A 10,966-nucleotide genomic window follows, 5' to 3' on the forward strand; every position below is an offset into this window, starting at 1 on the left:
GTGGGGGCGGTTAGAAGAGAAGATGAGAGAGGGTCCAGAGCGGTGGGGAAGCAGGTGCTTATGGGACTTAGCCGGAGGCACCCCTCTGACCTGGCCCTTCTGGGGTGGTTAATTTTATGCACCCATTTGGCTGGGCCAGAGCTCGCAGGTGTTTGATCCAACACTGATTTAGGTGTGGCTGAGAAGGTATGCGGTCGATGTGGTTACCATCTGCAGTAAGCTGATTTAAGTGAGCATTACCCCTGGTAGCGTGGGTGGGCCTTATCTGATCAGTTAGAGGCCTTGAGAGCAAAACCTGGGGTTTCCTGGGGAAGAAGAAATGCTTCATATATATATAATATATTTATTATATATCATATATATATCATACCTATATATATGTATATGTAATCATATATTATATATGATTACAGATTACTGATCAGCCCCTGACGATATGTAGGTCTCTCCCCAATTCCTTACCCTTTGGCACTCTGTCCATCTGTCCGTATCCCCCAGCCCATTCCTCCTTCTGCAGACCATACCCCCAGGGTTTACTTCAGACTGCTTCTCCACACTCATGACTGTGAAGGAGCCAGAAGGACCCAGACAAGAATGGGGTCCTAGAAGATCAAGCTTGGTGGCCCCTGGAAGAGGGAGCGGCCTGGAACCCTGCGGTGAGACCGAACAGGGGACTATTTCTGGCTGATCGGAACACAGGCAGGAGCATGGACAACCGGGTCTGTCAGCTAGGATAGGTCTTTGGTATTGGCAACAGCGGCTGTGTCAACATTTTCAGAGCACCTCCATTTCAAAAATGGTTTTCCTGGTAAGGACCTCCTGGGTCAGTGCCCACAGCACCATGAAAGGTGGCTATTTCCAGCTAGATCCGTGAACGGGAGGAGGACCTGGGACCTCGTATCAGTCGGGATTCTTGGTTACAGGTCACCAGGACTGTCTCGGGCCATCTTCAGTGAGGAGGGACTTGTGGGAAGACAGTGAGGGCTCACAACACCAACAAGAGGCTGGAGAACAGGCTTGAGCCAAGGGAGCCATGGGAATCCCAGCCAATGGGATCCTGCAGGCACAGTCTGACCCAGGGGCTTCTACTGAGAGTGAATTTTAGTTGCAAGGGTCCCCTCACCACTCACTCAAGAGTCGGCTTAAGGAACAAGGACCTAACCGGCTGAGGCTGTATTTCACACATGCCTATTCTCTATCCAGGCAGGAGATGATGCTGGCAAAGAATCCGGCTTCACTATGCTTTCATAGTAATGGTGGCTATGGGGAATGAGTGCTAGTTTTGTTTTGTTTTTCCTTCTTTACAATGGAGAATTGAACCCGGGTTCTAGGTGGGGGTGGACACTGGACAGATTACAAGTAACAGCTAAACCTTTGGAGCTATTTTCTTACTTAAGCCAGTAATGGTTAGATGGTGTTGCTTGAAAATCAACAAGGGAGAATGGATAGAACTTAGATGTGAACTTGGATGACCGAAGAGCACGTTATAGCACTGATCAGCATCACGATGCTGGGCAAGTTATCTAACCTCCAAGAGGCTCGATTTCCTCCTCCGAAAAGTAGAGAGAATAACAGCAGGAACAGCTCACAAAGTTGCATGTGTAAACATATTTATAAAATATTTTGAGTCCTAGAGGGCTGTGGGGATGGAGTAATCATGCCTGAGACATCTTTTCATCTTGGTGCCCAGTTCACAGCTTGGCACCTAGTAAATGCCCAGTAAGTGTTTGTTGAGTGAATGGATAAACAAGCCATCCAGTGATTTTATCCACATCCTAACCTGACCAGCATCTTTGCAAAAAAAAAAAAAAAAAAAGCAGATGTAATTAGACTCTGATGTGGGTTTCATAAGCTGATGCTTCACAAATGAGAATAGATAGATAGATAGAGGTATGTGTATATATATGGAAATATGCATATGTATATTAAATACATATATTTTAAACAATCCCTTTGACATTTTCATTTTAATATGTGAAACCTGGCTACTTGATTCAGGGAGAGTTTATGGGAAGAAAGCTTCTAACTGGCTGTGGGGCAGCCCATAAAAACATACTGAAAACTGACCAGTTAGAAATGAGGGGCTGTTATGGGGGAAGAGATCAGTGACGCCATAAACCCTGTGAGGCCCACAGTATTTCAGTAATTAGCTCTCTGGGCAAGAGGATGCATTCTTCATTCCTTCCTGGTTCCCAGTCAAGGATGGGGCCCAGAATCTCTTAAAGAGAAACCACAATTTTCAAATAACAGACGAACACATCTTTAACACAGGCAGGCTGTGTGATTCAAAGAGTTTCCAAGGGTGTGGGGAAGGGAAGGGTTTTCAAGAGCTTTAACTGCAGTGGCTGTTATCAAAATGCCCCCACCTCTCCCTCCCTGCCAACTTTCCAAATTCTACTCCCCATACCCAACTCAAGTTTGACCTCCTCCAGGAAGCCCTCCTTGGTAACTCAAGCTCATCATGGGTTATTTCTGGCTCTATGACTCCTTGCCTTAAAACCCTCTAGAGGTGCCTCTTAGCTTCAGGGTCAAGTTCAATGGCCTTGTGATTTGCCCCCCCCCCCCACCGTGGATTCTTACGCTCCCCACCCCCAACCTTGATCCTGCTGTGCCAGGCAACCTTCAGCTCCACCTCTGCCCCCCTCCATTCGGGCCTCAGAGTCTTGGACTGTACCCTTGCTTTGGCTAGGATTTTCCTTCCCCTTCTTTATGCGGCTGGATGGTATTTACTCCCCAGACTTAGCCAGGCCTCTCCTGCAGAGGATGGGGGACATGGTTTGAGCCTCCCAGGCTGGGTTAGGTGCTCCCAAGTGGCTTCCCCCAGAGCACTCACCGCACTTGCTGTGACGTCCATTCCAGGAGATTTCCTCGCCTCTGTGTCTCTACAGTCCATACTGATTTGGCTGAGAGAAGGTGCTCAGTTTTGTGTCCTGCTCCTCCCTCCTTGGAGCCTGCTGGGATCACCTCTGGAGCTTTAAAATGCAGACACCTGTGTTCTCATTCTCAGGGGTTCTAACTGGTGGGTTGAAAATGTCCCCCAGATGGTTCTAATGTGCAGCCATGGTGGAACGGCTCTGTGATCTATAGCACTTGACTCAGGATTTCTCCAGCAACTCAGAGGAGTTGCACTCAGGGCACCTCTGGCCGGGATAAGCTTGAACTCCCAGCCTCACCATGCTTGCCGCAAGTTGTGTTGCAAGAAGCACTATTCCTCCTCTTACCTGGATCAGTGGAGCTGAGCTGCTCTGCGCCCCCCCCCCCCCGTGCACCCCCCCCCAGCCTGCCAGGCCAATGAGGAGGGAGCACCTGCTTCATAGTACCTGGGAGAAAGATGACAGTCTGAACACCACCCCAAATCCAAGGAGCACATCGAGGACCCGGACCCGCAGTGGGAAGAAATTACCAGGGATCCTGAGGTCACACCTGTGTGCCACCGCTCAGCCGCTCAGGACTGTCAGCTTCCCAGGGCTTGCAAAGCCAGGCAAGGAAGTGAAAAGCATACAGGCCCTTGAGGGAACCATGCGGGGCTTGGGGGTGGGATTGGGAAGCTACTCAGCCCCAGCCAGTTCTTGTCCTTTGGAAATGTGGGCCCCATGTTGTCAAATCCACCCCCGCTTTCTTAATAAAAAAAATATGGATTTTTCTGTGAACTCTTAACTATTTAAACTGGACAACTAATTCAATACAACTTTTTAAAGTTTTTATTTAAATTCGAGTCAGTTAACATATGTACTAGTTTCAGGTGCACACTACAGTGATTCCACACTTCCCTACAACACCCGGTGCTCACCTAAGTACCCCTAATCCCCATCACCTGTCCCCTCCTCTGCCGGCTACCTCCCCTCTCGTAATCAGCCGTTTGTTCTCTATAGTGAAGAGTCTACTTCTTGGTTTTTCTCTCTTTTTCTCCCTTTGCTTGTTTATTTGTTTTTTAAATTCTATCTAGCAGTGAAACCATATGGCATTCGTCTTTCTCTGGGTGATTTGTTTCGCTTAGCATAATATTCTCCAGCTCCCTCCCTGTCACGGCAAAAGGCAGGATTTCATTCCTTTTGACGGCTGAGTAATCTTCCATTGTGTATGCGTAGCCCTGCTTCTTTTCCGTTCATCAGGGGACACTTGGGCTGTTTCCATAATTTGGCTCTTGTGGATAAACCTGCTCTAAACATCAGGATGCTGTGTGTCCCTTTGTAATTCAATCAATTTAAATACACCTTCTCAGGAAAAGCCCCTGGGACGAGCACGGAAGCACATGGTTGGGGACAGTGTTCCTTACATTCGACGGCACTCCCTTGCTTCTCGCCAGCTCAGCAGGAGAAAGCCTCTCTGGCCCTGGGGCCTAAGAGAGTCGCATTTCTCCTCTGCAACAGGTTCATGAACTCTGAACTGTGTGGGCTTGGGTTTTGATGGCTGAGAAAGCTCAGGGGACCTGAGCTCTGGGGCCTGTCTCTGGAACATGGCCTTGAGGTCCTGCCTTTTGCGGGCCTGTTTCACTCCTGGGTTCTTCTGACCATCTCAGCTTTGGTTTTCTAGTTGTCGCTCGTCACGTGACCACACCTGCACCTTTAGTTTCTGTTTTCTGGAATAAGGCATGCTCTAATTACATAAGCCCATACGAAGTAGTAAGTGCTCAGAAAAAGAAAAAAAAAAAAAAAAAAAAGACTTGTTAAATAAGTGACTACTCGGATGATTCATCTTGAGTCGCACCCAGAGCCCTGCCCAGAGCAGGTGTTCAGGAACTGAGAGCAGGAGGATGGGGTGGAAAGCAACAGTTTAGAGAGGGGGAGACAAATAGGCCTGTCATTTCCTAACCCCCGGGACCTTCGCTGAATTATTTAGCCTCTCTTAGCTTCCATTTCCGCACCTGTAAAATGGGGATAATCTCAGCACTCAGCTCACCAGAGCTGTTGGAGGACTGAATGAGATCCTGCATGTAAAGAGCCTGGTACACAACAGGTGCTTAAGAAATGCCCTTGTCGGGGCGCCTGGGTGGCTCAGTGGGTTAAGCCGCTGCCTTCGGCTCAGGTCATGATCTCAGGGTCCTGGGATCGAGTCCCGCATCGGGCTCTCTGCTCAGCCGGGAGCCTGCTCCCCCCCCTCTCTCTACCTGCCTCTCCATCTATTTGTGATCTCTCTCTGTCAAATAAATAAATAAAATCTTAAAAAAAAAAAAAAGAAATGCCCTTGTCTATGATGTCACTATTTAAGAGCCTAATGAAGAAGGTGCAGTGTGAGTGAGAAACTCTCACTCTGCTCAAGCTGGCTTGAGTCTGATGAAGTCACATGTACCTGCTGGGGAATAAAATGGAAATGAGTTCTGGGAAGCCCTGCATTTCCTCAGCTCTGTGTCCCTGGTCTCTGCTTACCTGGTCCAGGGAGCCCTGATTCCAGTGCCGACAGCAAGTGGCTTCCTGTCCCAGTCTAGAGTCTGCTGCTGCCCCAACCCTCTCTTTCCAGCATGCTCTGCTGCTGAAGACTCTGTGCTGCTCCTTTCATCACTCAGCTACGCAGCCCTAGTCTGGAACACCCCCCTTTCTGGAAGCTTCTCACTTCACTGTTTCCCCCAAGCTTTCCAGCTCCTTCCCTGCCTCCCAGCTGGCCGGCCCCTCTCCTGGTGATCATGTAGGAGCAAATTCACCATGAACCATCATTTGCTCTCATGGCTTGCTGGCTGCACCCCTACTGTAGGAGGTTTGTGTCCTGTGGTGTTCAGGGGGAGCGCTTGCAAAGGACTGAAGGTAGCACCTGGGGGACATTCCTCTGAGGTTGGGACATCAGGTGGACAGTCAGGAGTGTAACCTTGTACTATCGTTACGAGTAATGCAATTCCTCATAGACCCTTGCCTATGAGGAATGTAAAGTCTGCCTAGACGCTGAAAATTGATCTAGAGTGGGGTCTAGCTCTGAGCCTGTCACCTCACCTGTGAAGAGGGCTGTGCCTTTTCCTGTGGGTGTCTGCTGGAAATGGGATGAGCGTGCGAATCGTGCCTGACATGGTGCTGGTGCTGAGCGGTTCCCTCCACTTGCGCCTGCTGCTGTTCTGGGGTGGGCTGGGAACCAGCCACAGACCCTGAGGCTAGGGCTCCAACAGGGAAGTTCTGGGAAACCGGATTAGAAAGTTGGTTGGGCCCTAAATGCCAGCATTAGGAGTTTCTATTTGAAATGTTTCTGTTAGTTTTCTACAACAGAGCAACAGGATTCCTTGTGATTCCAGAAGCCCTGGGGCCACCTGGCCCGTTCCCTGTAGGCCGGTGCAGTCTCAGGCCCAGCTCTCCCCTCTCCTGCCCTTAGCAGGGGCAATGGAGATCTGCTACCACACTCCCTCCCGCCGCGCCCCCCCACACCGCGCCCCTGCCCGCCCTCCTCCCCGGGGGCGGGGCTCCCTTATCAGACCTCCAGGCCAGGAGAAGCCGCCTGGGGAGGGCCTGGCAAGGGCCTGGAACAGGCTCCAGCGGGAGCAGAACCCCGTGCTTGGAATGCAGGCGCTGCTCAATGCATTCCTTATGGCCGCGGGTGCTGGGCGGTGCCGGCTGGACCCGAGGGGGACCCGAGGAGGGGCCCTCTCTGGCAGGCAGCCCTGCGCTTCCCGGTGAGGCCCATGCCTGGCCCTCCCTGTGGAAGGCCGATTTATTTGTGCTCATTTGTTGTCTGTCTCCCTAACTGCTCTGTGGGCAGGGACACTGACCACTGATTACTGAGACTAGCCCAGTGCCAGGAACATAGTAGATGGGATGAATAAACACTTCATGAACAATGTATTGGGCGAAGGCTTTAGAAATTCTCCCCCCTTAAATAAACAGTCCCCAGAGCGCTCATTTCCCTCCTACTGATCACACCTGGGACCTTATATGTGTGATCCCAGCCCCCTCGAACTCCCACTGGTCAGGGACTTGGTTATTCAGCTCCACACTCCAAGGCAGCAGGGCTCAGAGCTGGTGATGGGACTTTGGACAAGGACCTAGCAGGGCCTGAAACCAGGTCAGAGGATTCCAGGTCCAATGCTCTTTCTGTCTGCACCCCAGAGGGAGACAGGCCCTGCAGAAACCTTTACCTTGGCCTCCTGGGTCTTTTCTCGCTTGGATTCCAGAGTTACTGAAACTCATCAAGGAACTGACTCCTTAAGAAAACAAAGCATAGAAACTTCCAGCAAGCTTTTCAAAAACATTTTTTTTTTCTTCCAGCTTCATTGATGTACAGTTGACACATGAAATTATCAGAGGCTTTTGAGCTTTCAAATTTAAGGGAGCATGAGTGCCTTAAAGAGGAACCTGTGATTTTCATGCTGTGTTTATGTTACGGCTGTAAGAGTATGATGGCTTGATTAACAGGCTCTTTGGGTAGAAGCCTTCCAGCGAGAATTAGGAATCCGAAAGGATGTCTGCCACTACTATTATTTGACGTTGTTTTGCAAATGCAAGTCACCACAGACCATGTGGAGCAAGAAGGTGGTGAGAGAAAGACACCACCGTTTCTTTTTTTCTTTTTTAATTTATTTTATTATTAAAAAAAAATTTTTTTTTTAAGACACCACCGTTTCTTAAGAGCTCTGGAACTGGAGTTTACATCAAACACTTTATCTGATTCTCATGGCCCCACAACAGGCTAGGTAATTATTTTATGTATTAGTATTATTTTTGTTTTTTACTTATAAAGGAATGAAAATTCATAGATCATAAGTCACCTGCTTGTGTTTATCCACCAAACGGTCCTCTTGGCTCCCAAGTGTTATTGCTGTTGGAAAGGAGACAAAGTTATGCTGGGTTCAGGAGGATCTGTTTATCACTCTTGAAATCCAAGAGAATTCACTGAAAAAGCTACTAGAATTAAGAAGAGATTCAGTTAAGAAACTGGATATGGAAGGTGGTGAGAGCCCTGTATATCTGTACCACTTACATAGCCACAAAACCAACTAGAAAATATAATTCTAAAAGATCTCTGCTATGAAATACCTATGATGGAAATGAACAAGAAATATGACAAACCTATAGGAAGAAAACTACAAATCCTTACTGAGAAACACAAAGATCAATGAAAGGAGGTCCCTTCATGGGGATAGCCTTGTGTGGGAAAACGATATTGTACAGACGTCAACTTTTCTCAAGTGACATTGCAAGTTTAGTGAGATTCCCACAGGAAATCTTTGAAATATTCAATCATATTTATTGTATCTGAAAGAATAAGAAAATCAAAGTGTGTTTAAATATCAGAGTAATTTTAAAAAAAAAGAATAATTAAATGGGTGACGGGAAATATCACCTGTTATGGCACATTTTAGAACATACTATAAAGCTATAAAAATAAAAATAGAGTGGTAAGACTGTAAGAAATGGCAAAAGGACCAGAAAAGCACAATGAGCCCAGAAACAGTCCTTATCATCTATAGGCTTCAGTGTATGATAATAAAAATGGCAACTGAGATCAGGAGGTCAAGAAGGGATGGTTCAGGGGCACCTGGGTGGCTCAGTGGGCTAAGCCTCTGCCTTTGGCTCAGGTCATGATCCCAGAGTCCTGGGATCGAGCCCCACATTGGGCTCTCAGCTCGGCGGGGAGCCTGCTTCCTCCTCTCTCTCTCTGTCCACCTCTCTGCCTACTTGTGATCTCTGTCAGTCAAATAAATAAATAAAATATTAAAAAAAAAAAAAGAAGGAATGGTTCAAGGGGAAGGCTAGGACAATTAGTCATTCATCTAAAAACTTTAAGTGAGAGCCTTTGCCTCTCGCTGCATATAAAATAAATTTCTGATGGAGGAAACAGTCCATAAAAATTAAAAGAAAATCTAAGTGATGTCTTCTCCACTTTGTTTTTACATTTTACCCTTTGATTTTAGAGTAATTTAGGACTCAGGTGAAGATGTAAACAGAGTCCGGAATATTTGTGTCCCCCATCACCTACCTGTCCCCAATGACAACTTCCTATATAACATAGAACAAAATGTAGATGCTTGGGGCACCTGGGTGGCTCAGTGGGTTGAGCCTCTGCCTTCGGCTCAGGTCGTGGTCCTGGGGTCCTGGGATCGGCCCCGCATCGGGCTCTCTGCTCAGCAGGGAGCCTGCTTCCTCCTCTCTCTCTGCCTGACTCTCTGCCTACTTGTGATCTCTGTCAAATAAATAAATAAATAAAATCTTTTAAAAAAAAAGTGGGGTGAATCTGAACTAGCCAGCAGTAAGAAGACAAAATGACTTCTGTCCCCTCCATATAATGGAAGAAAACATTGCCACAAATAAACATTTTACATAGATTTTTTTTAATGATACAGAAAACTTAAAAAGAAAGACAAGATAATGATATATACATGTCAATATTAAAGTTTGTATGTGTGTGTGTGTGTGTGTGTGTGTGTGTGTGTGTAATTTCTATACTGATACCCATATCTCTGTCTGGAAGGAAATATAGGACCATGTTAATTGCAGTGATCTGAGCATCGTTTCACGTTTATGCTTGTGTGGATTTTTTTTTTTTTTTTTATTACTCTGACCCAGTTTGCCTGCACGGCTAAGCTTCCCCCACTTACCCCTTCCTTCCAAACTGCTTCTGTCCTTTTCTCTTGGTTAGAATACTTTGCAAGGTTTAAAATATCCCCTGAAGAAAGGCTGTCCAAAACTGGGCAAGCGCCCCACACTCAGGAGGCAGGATCAGGCCTTGGGCAGCTCAGGCCCTCCTTGCTTGTAGAGACCCCTTAGCCTTGGCCTCGTCCTAGGAAACGTGCAGATGATAATGTTTCCTTGCCATGGGATGTCAAAAGCTTTGGTTACAAGTCCTGAAAAGCCCCAAACCGTGGAGTCGCGTTCTCCCTAGACCCCTGTTGGCAGGGAGATGGCGGTCGTGGGGCTGGCCGACACCCAGCAAGCATGAGAGCCAGCTGTGTGGAGGCAGCAAAAATAGAAGTCACGTCCGGCCTGGGCCTGTCGGGGGACTGGCCCGGAAGCGGGGCTCACCCCGGGGCAGAGGGGAGTGGGGGGGGAGGGCGCAGGGGTCTCAGCTTGCTGTGCCATTTCCACCACGTTATGCTGATCCAGTCACTGGCCTGAAGGGTTTGGACCTGGCACAGACTGATCTGGGTTCAATTCTGGCTCCTGGGCCTTGTGTGACCATGCGGGTGTGATTTTTTTACTTCTCAGAGCTTGGGTTTCCTCGTCCATCACATGGGGAGGATAACCACCATGCTTCCTCATGGGGCTTCCACGAGGTCCTGGAGGGCTACCAGAACCCAGGCACTCCATGGCTGTTGGGGACCCTTGTTTCTGTTACTACTCGACCGGGGCCCCACAGTGCCCAAAGCCAGTAACTTCAGCAACCCTGACACCCCCACCGCAATACTGGGGCATTAGAATTTTCGCCCACGTGGCAGAAGTGGAAACTGAGGCTTGGCCAGTCTCTTCTCTCGAGCTCAGCAGGGAAGCAGGGGTCAGGAGGGGACAGCATGTCCTATGTGCTCTGCTGAGGTTCAGCTGCTGAAGGCTGAAGACGGTTCGCTCTCCCCAGGCCCAGGCTGTGGGCATGGTGTCCTGTCCTCCAGGTTCCGGACCTGTTGTCTCTTCCACACCCACAAAGAGAATCCTTTCCTGGGATCTCCCCAAGCACTGCTGGGCACTGGATGCTGGACAGAGAAGAGTCTAGGCCTTTGGTGGGGGCTCAGCCCTCAGGAGGAACGCAGCCTCATGTGGGTCGCCTCCCCTGCCTGTGCCTCACTTTTCCCATCTGAGTGTGAATCACATCAAAAAAGCGAATCCCTGTCCCACCACTTATCTGAAACGGCCTTGAGTGAGTTACTTCCCTTTGCTTAGTTGTTGGGCCTTTGCCTACAAAAAGAGGCACAATGTAGCAGCGGGATGTTCTTGAAAACAGGAGAGCATAAAGCTGTAATTAGTATGATTTTCATTGCATTTTAGGAAGTCTGTGCGTGTGGGAGCCCCTGGATGGCTCAATCCGATAAGCAACCAACCCTTGATCTTGGCTCAGGTCATGA

The 10,966-nt window shown here is 48.5% G+C and overlaps 1 long non-coding RNA gene across 1 annotated transcript; it reads right to left on the reverse strand.

Annotated features, from left to right (window-relative positions):
* Nucleotides 1-5,921: 5,921 nt before the first annotated feature.
* Nucleotides 5,922-7,119, reverse strand: LOC309846187. The gene is made up of 2 exons (XR_014301774.1): nt 7,052-7,119; nt 5,922-6,098 (listed from the first exon to the last, which is right to left on the reverse strand). It is a non-coding gene; the product is annotated as an uncharacterized lncRNA (long non-coding RNA).
* Nucleotides 7,120-10,966: the final 3,847 nt, after the last annotated feature.

This window comes from Mustela nivalis (genome assembly GCF_964662115.1).
Source record: "Mustela nivalis genome assembly, chromosome: 13".
In the NCBI taxonomy this organism is placed as follows: domain Eukaryota; kingdom Metazoa; phylum Chordata; class Mammalia; order Carnivora; family Mustelidae; genus Mustela; species Mustela nivalis.